Here is an 18960-nt window from a genome sequence, read left to right as displayed (position 1 = left end):
TTTATTAAAAGTCCTTACCTTTGAAATATTTGTCAAAAAGCTTTCCTGTAACCCATTGGTCCTCCCACGCGGTTTGTGGATAAATAAGGATGCACAGTAAGAATGGCGGATTTTACAATGTCCCCTAGCAAAAACGGGTGGCCCAATCCCCGTGCCTACGACTTGACACTCCTGCCCACTTGGACGTAAAATCCAGGCCATTTCTCGCTTGCCCTAAATGGTTTAAGGAAAACAGTTTGATTTAGTTGTTTTTAAATAATAGCTTATTTAACCCAAAAAAAAAAAATAAAAAAAAAAAAAAAAAAGGTGAGGGAAGGGAAAAAAATTAGGCTTTCCTTGCCTTTATTTTGGAACTAAACCTTGATATGTTGTCTGTAGGAAGAAAAGTTAATGAAAAATGAGACTGGGGGGGGGGGGGGGGGGGGGGGTATATCCCTTAAAATGGGGGCCAAAAAGAGATGTTATTTTGGAAAAATGTGGGTATTTTCGATGGGAGGGTTCCCCCCCCTTTTTTTCAAAAATAAAACAAAATTTAAATTTTTTTTTGAAAAAAAGAAAAACCCTCCCGTCGAAAATGCGCAAATACTCTCTTGCCGTGTGTTTAGATTTTATTCACAGTACCACCTCATTCAATAATGGGTTTCTTTCTACATTTTGTGTCGTTGCTAATGACCCTCTGTTCCATCGAATTTTTTTTCAATGTTGAAGGGAATAATAGTTCCGTTAAGCCTTTCAGTGGTTTATAGCTTTCCTGAAAATAAAAATTTTTAAATATTTTTTTTTTGTTTTAAACTATTTTTTTCCCCTAATAGTTGTTTTTTCACACTTTTATGAAGATAGGTTAATCCAAAAATGTTAAAAACTCAGAAAAAAATAGGGGATATTAATACAAATAAAACAGTGTATAAAAGCAACAAATCTTCAAGGAAAGGGAAATAAAGGTATTGCTTAAATGAAATGGGTTAAAAAAAATTCCATGTTTTCTCAAGGTAAAGTGTGGAGAATTTTTGTGCTTTTTACACACATTTTTAAAAGTTCCAGACTCCCCAATGAGAAACAATTTTCTGGAGGTGAGTTTGGAGAAAACCCTTTATTAAAAACTGCCCCAAATCCCCCCGAATGAAAAAACCAATGGCAAGGACTGGCAGTTTTACTAATTTCCAACGGACGGGAGTTATGGTCTTTTTTACAGTGATTTCCGGCCATGGCCAGACCCCCTCCCCCCAGGGTGGCCCAAGGTCCTCCCCCCAACCCACCAAAGCCTGCTGGACAATGAATGACCCGAGAAGATGGGCTTTTTCCAGAGACCCTGGAAAGTGTTTACTGACCGCAACAGATGCAAAGACACTGCCCAGTACACATGGGCAAAAACCCCAAAACCTGTCCACAAGCAATACCAGAACATAAAATCTCCCCCTGATTCCTCCCCGCCACCGCACCCTAAGTCCCCCTTTGGGCCCTTCCCACTCGCAAAACCACCCCCGCTGCCGTCCCCCAGGCCACAGTTTTCCTGCCCCTCCGTTTACACCCCAAGCTCCGGTTTTTTATAATCACATTTGTAAAGGGGAAATAGAAAGATTTTTGGGGGTGAAGTACCCAGATATTGGCAATTAAGGAACTTGTGTTTGCTGTTATTTATAAAAAGGAAATGAACAGTCCCCCTGTCAATTTTTTTTGTAAAATTGAAACGTATCTAATTGGTGGGGGGTAATCAATTATTTTTTGTTAAGAATTTCTTCTTTTTTGCCAAGTTTTTTTTTAGTTAACCTTTTTTTGATTTTGTTAAAAAATGTTTTATAAAAAGCCAACCTTTACAAATTTGTCTTTTTTTATCACGCAGAAAAAAATGACAGAAATCCAGAAGACCCTGGCTTTATTTAATTGGATAGATTCCTTGTGGGGGAATTACCTTTTGTAAAGGGAAAACAAGTTAGCAATTATTGATGTAATACTAGCATTCCCATGTGATTTTTATTGAGTGGGTTGGGAAAAAATTATCCATAAGTTTCTTTAAGTCCCCCCCCTCCCCATTACCTTTAAATACCAATAACTTTGTAATAAACATAACTCAAGAGGCCCCAAATGTTTAATATTTTATTGTTTCACACTTATTTTTCTGAGCAATTTTTAAACTTTTTTTTTTTTCTAATCATGTATTTAATTTTTTGTTGAAAAAGGAGGGTTTAAAAGTACTGTTTTTACATTGTAAATTTAATAGAAACTTTTTTCAAAGTCCACAGTAAAATTTCTGTGTGCAATAAATGGGTCCCCCCCCGCCTTGGTTTTAAAAAAAAAAAAAAAATTTATAAAAAAAAAAAAAAAAAAAAAAAAAAAAAAAAAAAAAAACTTAAAGGGGAAAAAGACAGACCAAAGGTGGGTTTTGTCATTCCACGTCAAACTTTTTAGAGAACTTTTCGAACCCTCTTGGTTTTTGCCATCGAAAAAGAAATCCTTAGGCACCAGAAATTTTTAATTTACCGTGGGGGGTAAAGTGGCCTAATGTTTTCCCCCCTAATTCAAGCCATTAACATTTTTTAAAATATACCTTTTTGTTTTCATAATATTAACAGGATTTTACCCATGAACAGGGTTTTCTTTTAAATTTTTGGGCTTTAACATTTTATTTGGATTTTTAGAAAAATAAACTGGAAGAAAATAAAAAACAAACAAAAAAAACTCACATACAAAACAAAAAAAAAAGGAGCAGCGACTTCAAGATAAAGATTTGGTGGAAATGGTCAAGTATTTCTTTTTGTTTTTTTTTGAATAGACTATATGTAGTGGTTTTATTAATTTTATTTGTATTTTTATGTTTTGAGATTATTGGTTTTTTTTTTTTTGTTTGTTTTGTTTTTTGTTTTTTTTAGTGGTAAAAAGGTACAAAACCTGACATTTTTCAAACAGTTGCCTTAGAAAAAAGCCAATTATAAATTAGTTTAATATACTAAATATACAAATAATATATATATATATAATACTATATATATATATAGATAAAATTTATGTAATATAATCATAATATACTATATAGAAAAATATAAATAAAATATAAATTGTACTTATATCTTGTATAATAATAAATATAATAGAAGTAAATATAATACATATATATAAATATTATATAGTGATATATATACATATAAATATATATATATAATAAATTATATTATATATATTATATATAAGTATCTTTAATATTAATTATATTATATATGTATAATAATTATAATACATAAATAATATTTATCCAAAATTAGATTATATATATTTTATTATATATATATAAAAAAATAATTAATAATTATATCATTATCTTATTAATCATATTAAATGTATTATACAATATATATATTACATATATTAATAAAATTTAAAAAATATATTATAAAATTATATATATTATTTTCATTTATATATCATGTCATATATAAATTATTAAATTTATTAATTATCTTATACATTTGTTATAAATAATACCATTCTAATACATTATACTAATATTATCATATTATCATATAATACATAAAAAACAATAAAAAAATTAGATACTAATAAATAAAGTCTCATTATTTATATGTAATTATATATAATACAACAAAATAAATAATCTAAATATAAGATCTCTCACTAAATATATAAATATATTTAAAAAAAATCAAGCACCATCACCCTATAATACATACAGGGTACCATATACATTACCAAAAACATACCATACCCTATCCCCAATACATATATAAACAATTACATACAAATACAATACAAACAATTACATACAATATTATACCTATAAAACATAATATATTTATATATATCAAATCGATATATAATTACATATATAAATACATACATATTTATCCCAGTAACATCTATACAATATCATACATTTATCCATAATATACATTATATACATGACACCCCCATATACACCAATACACATACACATACACAAACACCATAACCACATACACAAATACAACCATACCATACAACTACAAATACACACGATAACACAATACCCATAACAACATATTTTCCCCTATACATAAATTACCATAGTCCCATATAAATTATATGTTTATATAACATACATATCATACAATAGCATCCCATTACATACCTAAACATACATTACATACATACATGTACATAACATACAATACATACATCATACATATACAAATATGAATAAGCCAATATACATATATACATATACATTACATATTATAATAGGAAAGATAGTTAAAAAGAATATAATATAATATAATTAAATATAATATCTTAATATATATAAATATATATATATACATACCGATTATAACATAACAATAAATACATATATACATATAATATTAGGATGATTATAATTCTGATAGTATATTAAAATTATTATAATAATATTATATATTTATACCATAAATAATACAATAAATAACATAATAATACATAATATAACAAAATAAACAAAATATATATATTATATATATATTTATATATAATTATATAATATATAGATATAATATCAATATAAATATAACACCAACCATTAGATATATTATATAAACACATTAATACCATATACATATACATATTTCAGATACTATACAATTATCACATACATATATATATATATATAATATATATATAATAAGAAATATATATATTAATATTAGTGATATATATAGCAACACATAAAACCCATGTAACTACCACCAAATTACATATACACATATACCAATAAATACCACCAATGATACAGTATATACCCTAAATACATAAATATATTCAATAAAAATACATATATATATATATATATAATGATATATAATGATATATATATAATATAATAGATATATAAAACATAACCATACAATACATACTAACCTAACATACAATAACCATACATGCAAATGCAAATAATACATGCCATGTCGCATGCAATACAATTACATACGATACAATTACAATACTTACATACCATACATACATACATACCATACAATACAAACACATACAAATTAACAATTAAACCCCCAAACACAACAAACAAAAAAACCACCACACACACAAAACCAACACAAACACAATCACACACACAAACACCCACACACAACACCACACCCAACACACACTCACACACACTACACGACCAACACACCACACCACACACCACATATAATAAATAATTATAATGAAAAATAAATATAAAAATAAATGTTTAAATAAGATTACTATATAATGGTAATTATATTTTCATATGTATAATATCATAATAAATTTTATTTATATATATCAATAATAATAATCCAAATATCTATGTGTACATATATTTTATATATATATATATATGTATATATTATAATATAATTAATTATAAATTAAAATATAATTAATATAAACAATATTATATAAAAATATATTATAAATATATCTATGTATATATTATATATACATATAGTTATAATATAATATTATAGTTAATCTTTAAATAATATATTACCAGACATATAAAATATGTTATAAAACATTGAAATTGTGATTTAAGATAAAATATAATTTTATCTATTCTAATGATAAATATATAATATATATATATAATTAATTGTTAGTAGAATATATATTATTATATATGGTAATGTATTCTATCTAAGTATATAAATATATATAATTTAAAATTAAAAAATTAAGTTATTGGTATGTTATATAGTATATATATTAATATTATAAAAATATATAATAAAAATATAATAATATAATTATATATATATTTCTATCTATATCATATTTATATAAATATATCATATGTTATGTATGTAATTAGATTTATATATTAAATATAAAAAATAATATAATAATTGTATTTTTTATGTATAATATTTATATATAATAATCAAAATAATTATTATATATATATTGTGAAATGTTATGTAATAATATAAATATTAATAGTAATAATATATATTAATATAGAAATGTATGTAAAATGTTTAAATGGTTAGAAAAATATTAAATATAATAGATTAAATAATATTATTAATGAAATAAAATAATCTCAATGGAAAATTGTTAATTTCTAACAATATAAAAGAAATAATATCTAAATCTAAACCTATATATATACATATCAAGCAGATTTTCGTTAACGTCAAAAACAAAAATATCACAAAATCTAAATTATCAACTATCGTATAATAAAGTATTTGTGGGGCATTGATATACAAGCTGTACCTGCAAGCAGAAATTGTCATTCCGAAATTATACATCAAGCATTGTTTTTCCTTTTCCTTGGTGTACCTTGAGGCATTTTTTTTTGCTGTTTACGGAAATATTCGCACTTTTTGTTTTTTATCTTTTTTTCTTTTTTTTTTTTGATTGTTTGTTTTGTTTGTCAATCCGTCGGCCCCCTGGTTTTATCCCTAATTTATTTATTTCTTCATCAGTGGATTTTTTTTTTTAAAGTCCCCCCACCCCATTACAAAGGATTAAATTAGTAATTAAATTTTTTTTTTCCCCTTTTTTGTTCCCTTCCATCCGCCTTCACCTTAATCTTATCTTGTAATCCTCTTGCACTCTCTCCATATCCCTTTTTTTTTTTTTTTTTTTTTTTTTTTTTTTTTTTTTTTTTTTGACTTGGAATTGTTTTTTTTCCTAATAGCCAGGAATTGTTTGATGTGTTTTTTATTTTTATTGATCTGTGCTATAATCCCGTTAACGCCCTGACGGGTACAAATTTTTTTTGAATGGGTGGTTAAACAAATGGCCCCCGTGGGACAATTAAGGAATCACAAATTTTTTGGTCAAAAAAATTTTGATTGCGTGTTGTTATCGACCTAGTTGAAATCGAAAGAAAGGTAAAGCCCCCCAACCTTCCCCCAGGCCGAGGGAAGCAACCCCCTCTCCCCCCCTCCCCGCTCTCCCACCCTCACTTCCCCTCCCCCCCGTCCCCCCAGTAAGGCGAAGGCCTAGGGCTTTCAAAACCGCCCTTTTTTTTATACTTTTCATATGGAATCTGTCACCCAGAGTCGAAGATGGGAAACCGAAAGAAAAAAGAAGCGTAAAAAAAATGAATTTTTTCTCCCTCGCTCTCACCCTCTCCTCGATTGCCTCCCTGCCCAGGCCTTTTTTTATACCTCCCGTGTTTCCTCCCCCCCCCAAAACCAAACCCCCTCCCCCCCCCCCCCCCCTTCCCCCTCCTCCCCTTCCACCCCAATCCCAAGGACCGACCTATTATTGGGGATCCCCATCCCTACGACTCCCTGTTTTTTTCCAATCAGACCAAAAACCACCCCCCCCAACCCCCTCCTACTCACGCTCTCTTCTCTCCCCCCTCTTCCATTCATCAATCACCCTTTAAAATCCCTTCAACCCCACACGTCCTTAGACATCTTACCATTTTTATACTTCCTTTAACATTGGAAAAACCGAATGTCCACTTCCCCATTTGTACGTCCCGAGTGGAGTAAAAATGATATATTATGGTGTTTTTGTTATTTGCGGTAGCCATTTTTGTTAAAAACCAAACCACTGGGGGGGGAAAGTAAAACCCCCTTTTTTGTTTACCGCTCCTTCTGTGGAATTTTTTTATTATTAATTAAAATTATTTTTAAATTATTATTAATTTTGTTTTTTTTTTTTTTTTTTATATCTTTTAAGATTTCTAATGATTAATCAGTAAGTTTTTTCCCTTATGAAAAATTCTGAATTTATCATCCATTTTGGTATTTTTCTGAGTAATGGGAATATAGTACCATGCAGCAACGAGTATCTCTAATCTTGGTCAAAAACGAAAAACTGTCTACGGAGATTTGCTGTTCAAGGTTTTTTATTTTAAGGGGAGTGTGCCCCATATTTTCCCCATTTTTGGTGGGTGGTGGGGGGAATTTGTTAGAAATTCCCTCCCCCTAGTTTTAATTTTTCCTCTGATGAAAATACATACACAATGCTCCTTGTAAACCACATGGCCAGGTTAAACCAATGTAAAAACGACCCTGAACCTTACACAACACCCCTCGTCCCCAAAATTTCCCCACCTCACACCCCCCCCCTAAACACCCCACTCTCCCACAACCCCCCAATCCCACTCCTCCGAAACCCACAATCCACTTCCCCTCACACCCACATTCCACTACTCTTCACACCCCACATCGACGTCTCTCACCACCCTCACACCCGACGATCCGAACTCTCTCTCACCGCCAACTTCCACGCCCCTCCCACTCCCTTACAACCCCAACAACTCCCACTCTCACCACCCCATAAGACCCCACACCCCCCACTTCTCACACCCCACACCAAATTCCCCACCGACCCTCCTTCCCAAAACCCACCAGACCCAATACCCACTTAAAACCCCCCATGTACCCCCCGCACACCCCTCTAAACCAACCCGAACACCCACTTCAAAACCAAACAACCCAACTCAAACCAACGTTCCCACCAAACCCACTCAAAAACCCACCAACCCACTCTCACCCCCCCACCCACCTGTTTTACAAAACCAACCCAAGATCCACTTTCCACACCCACCAGCCCCAACTTTTCCCATCCCACCACCACCATCCCAACTCCTCATAACCAAACAAAGCCCACATCCCCTACCCCCCCCCCAACACCCATATCCCCTCCAACCCCCACAATCCACATCCATCTCTCACAAAACCACTACCCCACATAATCCCATTCCCTTAACAACACCCGACAACCCGCTCCCAATATCCTGTCTTTTCTAACACACCCACACCGCCGCCCTTCCCGAGCATCCACATCCAATAACCACACTCACACCCCCATGCAATACCCCATTCCCTCCACATAAAAACAAGCATCAAAGCAAAGTACATACGGGCCCCCAACCCCACCCCCAACCACACACACACACACACAAACCACACACACACACACACACCAACATCACACACCACACACACCACAAACAAACCACACAACAACAACCACACACACCCACCACACTCAACAACCAACCACAACACCACACCACAAAACACCAACACACACCACAACAACACCCACCACAACACACCACACACAACCCCCCAAACCACCCACAACACACACACACACCAACAACACACACACAACACAACACCCACACAAACACCAAACACACCAACACACCAACACACCCCAAAAAATTTTTTTTAAGCCCCCAAAGAAACCAAAAACCTTAGTTTTTTTTGAAAACATATAGAAGGGTTTTTTTAATGAAAAGTATTTTAAGGGGGTTTTTTAAAAGGGAAAAAAAGGGGCCCAGGTATTTTAATTTTAAAAACTGAAAATTTGAAAAAGGCCCCCCCTGGGGGTTTTTTATTTTTTTATTTATTTTGTTTTTTATTTTTTTTAAAAATTTTCTTTTTTAAAAAATTTTATACTTTTGGGCTTAGTTAAATGTAAAAAAAGGGCAAAAAGTGAAAAAACCCCCGGGAAGAAATTTACTTTTTTTTTTTCCGTTTTTTTCTTTCCCTTTTAGTTTTTTGGTCATTTTTTTAGGGGGGGTTAAAGAAAATCCCCTTTTGGGGCCCCCCTAGGTTCCCCATTCCCCATGACCCCCGCCTCTTAAAAAAAACCCCCGGTGGGGGGGGAAATAATTTTCAGCCCCCCAAATTCCAAAAAAAAGGCCCCCAAAAAAAACCAACGCACGGTAATAAAAAAAGCCCTCACATGCTGCCCATTTTTAATTTTGCTTTCTCATGAATATTTTTCCCCCTTTCCCCTCTCCCTCTCCCCCCACCCCCCGCCCCCCCTTTTCCCCCCCCTTTTTCCTTTTCCTCCTTCCCCCTTTCCCTCTTTTTTCCTTTCCCCTTTTTTTTTTTTCTTTTTTTTCCTTTTCTCTTTTCTTTCTTCTTCCCCCTTTTCCCTTTTTCCTCCTTCTACCTATTGTGAGTTTTTTTTTTTCCAAAAAACCCAACCCCCAGGAAAGAAAATTAAAAAAAAGAAGCAAAAAAAAAAGGTTGCCAAAGTTTGGGCCATACCAAAGGAATTGTTGTAGGAGGCCAAATTTCAAATGTCTCATTAGGGGAACCTTCCCCTACCCCCCCCCAAAAAAGTGGTAAAAGGGACCTAGACCCCCTTTTTTTTTTTCCAAATTTATTTTTAAGGATGTTTTTTTGGGGTTTGATCTTTTTTTGAAAAATTGGTTTTTTTCCCTTTTCCCAAAGGGGGAAAAAAAAGCAGAGGGGAACCCGGGTTTTTTAATTTAAAAAAATTTTTTTTCCCCCCCTAGATAAAAAGACTTCCGTTTTCCTTTTTCTTTTTGGCTGCTTTTTCATATTCCCCCCCCCTTTCCCCCTTTTTAAAAATCCCCCCCCCCCCAAAAAAAGATTTTGCTTCCCCCCTTCCCCCCTTTAAAACTCCTTTTATTTATTCTGTGCATTTAGTCCCCGAAAAAAAAAATCAAAAATTTTTTTAAAAATTTTTTTTCCATTCAGTGTGGTTTTTCACATAACCCCCCCATCCCCATTCAATTCCCCGTTTAAAAAAAATTTTTCCCCCCCCCCTTTTAGTTTTTGACAGGATGGGTTTCATGGGAAAATAATTGGGAAATTTTAAAATTTTAAATTTTTTTCTTTCCCCTTTTTTCCCTTTTTCAAAATTAATTTGGGGAAAGAAATTTTTTCTAAAAAAATGGGCCCGTTTTTCCCGAAAAAAAAGAAAATTTTTTAAAATGGGGAAAATTTCCCCTTTTTTTTTACAAGTTAAAAAGATAAACCCCATTTTGGGGAAAAATACAAAAAAAACCCTTACCCTTGGGTAAAATTTTAAATTTTTATTTCTGCTTTTTTTTAAAAGCCCCCCTTTCTTTTAGATGTAAAAAAACCTTTGGGGGTTTTGGTCCCCTTCCCCCTACTCCCCCCCTCTTTTCCCGCCCCGAAAAACCCAGCAAAAATGGGGAAAAAAAATTAAAAAAAATTTGAGTTTTTTTCACATAAATTCCCGGTTCCCCCCCCTTTCAAAAGAAACCCCAAAATTTGAAAATACAACGTGGGCCCCAAAAATTTTTTGCAAAAGAGAGAATTTCAAAACCCCCCTAAATTTGGCTTTGGGGGGAAAACTTTTAAAATGTTGGGTTGTAATTCCAACTTTTTTTTTTTTTAGTTTTGGGAAAATTCCCTTTAATGTTTTTTTTTTTTTTTTTCCCCCCTAATTGGGCGAGGGCCCCTTTTAACGTAAAATGATGATTTAAAAATCCCTGTTTTTTTTTTGTTTAAACAACATTACTAGTTAAATTGGGAAAATTTAAAATTATATTATTTTTAAAATTTTTGTTGTTTTTATTTTTCTCATTTTCTCCTTTTCCCCAAAAAAAAATTTTTTTTGTTTTTTCCCTTTTTAAAAATTTTTTTTCCAATCCTCCCTTTCCCTTCTAAGCCATTCGCCCTTGGGAAAAGAAATTTTAGCATTTTCCCTTTTCCCCCGAAAATAATTTTCCCTGGGAAAAGAATTCCCCTTTTGTGAAAAAGTAAAAAAGCTTTTCTTTTTTAAAAATGATTTTAGATACAAAAAAATTTTAGAAAATGGTTTACTTTTTTTATCTTTTTTTTCCCAAAAATTTTCCCCCTTTTGAAAATTTTCGGTGAAAAAAAATTGGAAATTACACAAAGAGGAAGAGCTTTAAGGAAAAGGTAAAATGTATTTTTATTTTTTGTGGCAAGAATATGATTTACAAAATTTTTTCCCACAGACCCCCTTGGGGTGCCCCCCTTTTGATTAAAGGGAAAATGGAAAAAAAAAAAAAAATAAAAGATTTAAAATTAAAAATTTTTTTTGAAAAAGACCCCTTTTAAATTTTTTATTTTTTCTTTCCAAAGGGGGCAGACTTCAATGAAAACTTTGGAGACAGTTTGTAGTTTGAAACAAATTTTTTTGGTTTCCCATAAAAGGAAATCCCAATTTTTCCCGGGCGTTTTTTACAGTGATTTCCCAAATTGAATTTTAATTTTAAAGATTTTTGGTCGGAAAATTTTAAATTTCTTTTTTATTTTTTCCTTCCCTTAATTATTAAAATTAAATTTAGTAAATTTTTTGCAAAGGGAAAAATACCATTTTCAAGGGAACTGTGTAAAATTATCATACTTTTATCCGGGCCAAAAAATATATTTTGAAAAATGCCCCATCTTTTTAATTTTTTTTGAAAAATTTTTTTTTTTTTCTTTTCTTCTTTTTTCTTCTTTTTCACCCCTTTTTCCCCTTTTTTTCCTCTGATCCTTTATCATCATCACCGTCATCATCCCCCCAAAAAATTCCCAAAAACTTTTTAAAAAAAGATCACCGGGGTTTTGCTTTGGGCCCCCCCTTTTTTTTCTCGAGGGGTTGGTTTTTGGGCCCCGAACAAATTTCCCCAAAAGGGCACGAGTTTCCCACGGTTTTGGTTTTGGGGGGGTTGGGGGTTACCCCTTCCAGAAAATAGCCCCAAGGGTAAAAATGGGAAAGGTGAGGAAAGGCGGGGGTAGAGAGAAAAGGGGAAAAAAAGACAAAGGGGAGAGATATTGGGGTAGATTTGGAAAAAAGGAAAAGGGGTCCCCCTTTAGGGGGGCATTTTTGGATGTGGGGTTTGAAAACCCAAATTTATGCTTTTTGGAAAATTTGGGGGTTTAAGTGTTTTTTGGAATACCCCATAGATTTAATTTCTTGAAAAGTAATAAAGTAGGTGGGTTTTTGGGAAATCCCCGTTTTTTTTTGTTTTTTGTTTATTTAAAGAACCAAAAAACCATCGGGGCAATGACGTTGCATAGTTGGGGCAAAACAAACCCGTTTTGGCCCAATTTTTGTCCCCCGGAAAACCCCGTTAAAATAAAAAGGGAAACCATTCCCCGACAATTCCCCCCAAGGGTTTTTGGGGTGCAAAAAACAGAACCCCAAACGGGACGATTATAATATATAATTTTTTTTTTTTGAGAAAAAAGGGGAAAAAAAAAAAAAAAAAAAAAAAAAAAAGGGTAGTGTGGGGGATGATATTTGTATAGTTGGGGGGTTGGTTGGGATGATTTTTTCCTATTTTTTATTGGTTTTTCAAAATCCCTGTCTTTTAAAAAAATCCCTGGTTTTTTATTTTGTAAAAAAAAAAAAAAAAAAAAAAAAAAAACAAAACAAAAAAAAAAAAAGGGGTTTAAAAAAAAACAACAACAAAAAAAAAAAAAAACAAAAAAACAAAAAAAAAAAAAAAAATTCCCCAAATTAAAAAAAAATTCCCAAAACACTTTTTGGGGTTTTTTTTTAAAATTTCCCTTTTGGGAAAACGTGGTAATCCCTGATTTTTTTTCTTTTTTTTATTTTATATAAACAAAAAAATTTAAAAAAAGGTTTTTTTCTTGAAAAACCCCCGTTCCAAAAAACCCCCAAAACCATTTGGGGATAATACACCTTTTTTTTTTTTACTTTTTTTCAAATAAATCATTCTGCTATAATCCCCTTAATGCAAAACATATTCTTTGTTAATTTTTTTCTAGTATAAAAAAGAACGTTCATAAATTAAAAGGCCTTTAACAAAAAAGAAATCCAAAATTCCAAAAATTTTCCCCCGGAAATTTTTAGAATGTTCCCCCAAAATTCCCCGATGGGATCCCCCCTAATGTTGGGGTGGGAAAATTTAAAAAAGGTTTAAAAAATTTTGGTAAAGGGGCCTTTTTACTTTTTGGGGGAAAAGATTTTTGAAAAGTGAGTTTGTGGGTTTTTTTTTTTCCCCTTTTTAAACAAAAAATTAATTTCTATTTTTCCTCTATCTTTTTCCCCCTTTAATATATATATCTTAATCCCTGATCTCTCTATCCTCCTTCCCTCCTTTCCCTCTATAACTCCCTCCCCCCCCTTCCCTCTCCTCCCCCCTCCCTCCCCCCCCCTCCCTCTCCCCTCCTCCCCCCCTCCCCCTCCCCCCCCCCCCTCTCCCTCCCCTCCCCCCCCCCCTCCCCCCTCCCCCCCCCCTCCCTCTCCCTCCCCCCTCCCCCCCTCCCCCTCCCCCCTCCCCCCTCCCCCCCTTCCCCCCTCCCTCCCCCTCCTCCCCCTCCCCTCCCCCCCCTCTCCCTCCCCCTCTCTCCCCCCCCTCCCCCTCCCCCTCCCCCCTTTTCCCCCCCTTTCCTCCCTCCCCCCTCCTCTCCCTCTCCTTCCCCTCTCCCTCTCCCTCCCCTTTTCCTCCCTCTCCCTCTCCTCTTCCCTCTCCTCTCCTCCCTCTCCTCTCCTTCTCTCCTCTCCCCCCCCTTCTCCCCCCCTCCTCTCTCCTCCTCTCCCTCTCCTCTCTCTCCCCCCCCCTCTCCCCCCCTCTCCCCTTCTCCACCCAACCCCTTCCCAGACGCCCCGGGCATTATTTTTTTTGCCCCCAAAGTGGGGCCCCCAAAATGGGAAAAAACGAGTCAATTTTTTTCCCCGTAGTTTTTTAAGACCGAATTTAAAAAAAACAAAAAAAAAAAAAAACAATTTATATAATAAATATATATATTTATATATTAAAAATATTATATATATAAATATATATATATATTATTAAAAATATAATAATAAAATTATAAAAATTTAATATAGAATAAATAAATAAATATTAAAAATAATATTATTAAAAATATAATTTTTATATTATAATATATAAAAATTTATAAAATTAATATTATATTTATAAATTTTATTAATATAATATTATATAAATATAAGTAAAAATAAAAATAATAAATAATATAAAATATAATAATTTTTTTTTTTTATAAAAATATATATAATTAAAAATTTAATAAAATAAAAAATAATATAAAATATTAATTATAATTTATTAAAAAATAATAAAATTCTATTATATAAATAATTATATTTAATATATAAATTATAATATAATAATAATAAATTTTATTATATATATAATATTTTTTTTATCCTTCCCCAACTCCCTTAATACTTCCCCACCACCCTACAAAAAACTAAATTCCCCCCTTGAAATGTAAAAAAAAAGGGAAAAAAAAACAAAAGCTAAAAAGAAAAAAAAAAAAAAAAAAAAAAAAAAAATAAAAAAGAAAAAAAAAAAAAAAAAAGAAAAATAAAAAAAAAAAAAAAAAAAAGAAAAAAAAAAAAAAATAAAAAAAAGAAAAAAAAAATTTGTTTTAAAAGGCAAGGAAGAAACCGGAAGAAAGGAGCCCCCCCCCCGGTAGGGAGGGAGAGAGGGAGGAGAGGGGGAGGGAGAGGGAGAGTGAGAGGGAGAAGGGGGAGCGAGGGAGGGAGGGAGGGAGAGGAAAGAGGAGAGGGAAGGAGAGGGAGGGGAGAGGGAGCGGGGGAGGGAGAGGGAGAGGAGAAGAGAGAGAGAGGGGGGAGGGGGGAGGGGGGAGGGGGGAAGGGGGAGGGGTGGGGGAGGCGAAGGGTGAGGGAGAGGCGAGAGGGAGGGGGAGGGGGGAGGGGGAGGGGGAGAGGGAGAGGGAGAGGGAGAGGGGGGGGAAGGGGAGGGGGAGAGGGGGGGGAAGGGGAGGGGGAGGAGGGGGGAAGGGAGGGGGAGAGGGAGAGGGAGGGGAGGGGGGAGGGGGAGAGGGAGAGGGAGGGGGGGGGGAGAGGGAGAGGGAGGGGGGAGGGAGAGGGAGAGGGAGAGGGAGAGGGAGAGGGAGAGAGATACAGAGAGATACAGAGATAGAGATAGAGAGATATAGATATAGATATATATATATAGAGAGAGAGAGAGATAGAGAAATAGATAGATAGATAGATAGATCAAGAGATAGAGAAACACATACTCACATCTATCTATACACAAAGTACAGACATATCCAATATATACCTATTTAAATACAAGCACATACATATGGATACATCAGGATCTCCGGACATTCTGAAATTCTGGGAAAGCTTGGAAATTGAATTCTTTCTGTTCAGCATATTATGAAATCGTTCTATTTATAGGCTAGATTAAATACTGAGAATTATGCTGCATTGAAAGATTATTAGCAGAATGAAGTTATTTGAATAAGTAAACAAAAAGGTGTATTATGCAAAATGGATGTGGTTATTGAACAGGGATCAAGATAACCTTTCTTATTTTTGTTATATAAAATACAAAAGATAAAATCAGGGAGTTAGTCACGATTTCAAAGGGTAATTCAAAACAGCCAAAGTGTTTGTGGAAGTTTTTATTTTGAATTTTTTTTGTTTTGTTTTTTGTGTTTTTTTTGTTGTTGTTTTTCTTATCTATTTTTTTTTGTTTTGTTTTTTTTTTTAGTTTTTTTTTACAAAATATAAACAAGGATATTAAAGACATGATTTTGTAAAAACCAATATACAAATAGGATAAAATCATACACCAATCACTATACAAATATCATACACACTATCTTTTTTTTTTTCTTTTTCTTTTTTACATTTCTCTAAAAACTTATATATTAGATCGTACTGATAGTCTGATGCACTCCAACCCTATGAGGAATTGTCGAGAATAGGTCTACTTTAGTACGTGGTTTCCGACTAATGGGCCAACAGGTGTTTGTCACTATGCAACGTCATTGCGCCGATGGTCTTGTCATGATAAACAAATAAACAAATAAACAGGAGTTCAACATCCACCTACTTTATGTACATTCAAGTATAAATCTATAGGTATTCCTAACACTTGACCCTCAATCACAGCATCACTTGGTCGATCCACATTCACATGACACCTCAAGATCCTTTCCTATCCATCTACCCCAACTATCTCTCTTTTTTGTCTCTATCCACTATCTCTCTACCTGCCTTACCTATCACCTTTCCCATCTACCCTTGACTGATGCTGAGCTACCTACCACACCAATCCGTGCAAACCTCGTGCATTCGTGAAATCGTTCGACCAACCACCTCTCGAGAAACGGCCAATGCAAAGAAGCTGCGGTGATCTTTCGACGTTTGGTAATGATGATGATGATGACGGTGATGATGATAAAGAATCAGAGGAAAAATGGAAGGGGGGAGAAAAGAAGAAGAAGAAGAAGAAGAAGAAAAAAAATCTCACAAAAATAAAATGATGACATCTTCATATATATTATTGCTGGATACAGTATGATCATATATGACCACAGTTCATTGACATGTATATATCATAGTCAAATTCACTAAATAATCAATAATGATAAGAAGAAAAGTAATAAGAATAAGATTTCCGACAATCTTTAACTAGACTTACAATGGCAAATCACTGTATACTGCAGAACTGTATTCCTTTCATGAATCGAAGTAGTTTCATCTACAAACTGTCTCCACGTTTCATTAGAAGTCTGCCTCTTGGAGAGAAAGTAAAACTGACAGATCTTTACAAAAATATATATATATATCTATATTCATTTTTTTTTTCCATTCCATTTAATCATGACACCAAGAGTCTGTGAACTTTGTAATCATATTCTTGCACTAAAGTAAGTACATGATACTTCCATAAAGCTCTTCCTCTATTGTGTAAATACCAGATGGTTTTCACCTGCAACTTCACAAGAGTAACTTTTGGAAAAGATAACAGTAACATATCTAAAATATTTGTATCTAAAATCATATAAATAGCAAGCTTTGTACTCTCACAGCATGAATTCTTTTGCATGAAAATTATTTCAGGGAACAAGCAATGCTACATTTCATTAACAAAGTCGAATGGCTTAGAAGAGGAGGAGGATTGGAATAAATATACAAAGAAGAACACATGCTAGTAATGATGACAATGATGATAAAATAATAACAACAAAAATGTATAAATATATATAATATTACTACTAATACTATGTAATGTTGATAACAATAATAACATGATTATAATCATCACTACTGTTATATAGCGTCATCGTCATTAGAGACAAAAAAAAACATTAAATGAAATACAAAACTAAAACAAAAAGTTGGAATTACAATCAGACATTTTAAGTATCCACCAAGCCAACTATGAAGATGCATCTCTCTCTTTGCAAGAAATGACACGTTGTACTTTAAATTTTGGGTTTCATGCAGTGACAAGAATATGTGTAAACTCACTTTTTTTTATTGTTTTCTCATTTTGCTCGGTCAGGCTGAGAGAGAGGGAGTACAGAAGACCATAATCAAGGTACATCTAAAAGTAGGTGCTTTTCAAAAAGCAGAAAATAAAAATAGAATAATCAAGTGAACGGTGTATTATTCTCAAAACTGGCGGTATCTGTAACTTGTAAACAAATGAATCTGCAGGTACAAACTTCTTTATCTGGACAGGCATGATTAGAAAGAATCATACAAAATAATAGTAAGGGAATAAAAGAGAACAGAGTAAAATAAAATAAAAAGTACATATATACATGTAACATCCTGTCTAAACTTCATTGGGTGGAAAATTTTATCACTGGAATTAGAATAGATGGAGGGGTTATGTGTCAACACACTGAATGGACAGAAATCTTCAAATTTTGAATTTTTCTTCATGGACTGAAATGCACAGAATAAATAGAGAGATACAGAGGAAGGAAGCAAAATCTCTGGAGACTCTTGAAGCAGATGAATGTAGGCAGGCGCTAATATGACAAGCAGCAGAAAAGAAAACCGGAGTCAATATCTATGTGGGAAAAACTACTGTAAACTGTCCCCTCTGCTGTAATTCCTTTGGAAGAAAAAGCAATATCTAAAAAGATCTAACAATAACATCCTTAAAAAATCAATGAGAAAAAAAAGGAGTCTAGGCTACCTACCACATTTAGGAGGTATGAAGGTTCCCCTAATGAGATCAGACTTGCAATGCTCCTCATTCATTCTCAGCAACAACTACATGTATGCAATCTAGGCAACCTTATTGCTTCTTGGTAATCTCTTTCCTGGATTGTTTTGGAAAGAAAACTCACAAGAGGTAGAAGGAGGAAGGGGAATGAGGAGAAGAAAGAGAAAGAGAAAGAGAAAGAGAAAGAGAAAGAGAAAGAGAAGGAGAAGGAGAAGGAAGAGGGGAAAAGGAGGGCAGGGGTGGGTAGAAGAGGGAGAGGGAGAGGGAAAAGATATTCATGAGTAAGC

Source organism: Penaeus japonicus, unplaced genomic scaffold (assembly GCF_977035675.1).
Source record: "Penaeus japonicus unplaced genomic scaffold, GWHDUDI00000001_assembly GWHDUDI00000019, whole genome shotgun sequence".
NCBI lineage: Eukaryota > Metazoa > Arthropoda > Malacostraca > Decapoda > Penaeidae > Penaeus > Penaeus japonicus.
The sequence above is the reverse complement of the archived record's forward strand: the minus strand, read 5'-3'. Positions refer to the sequence as shown.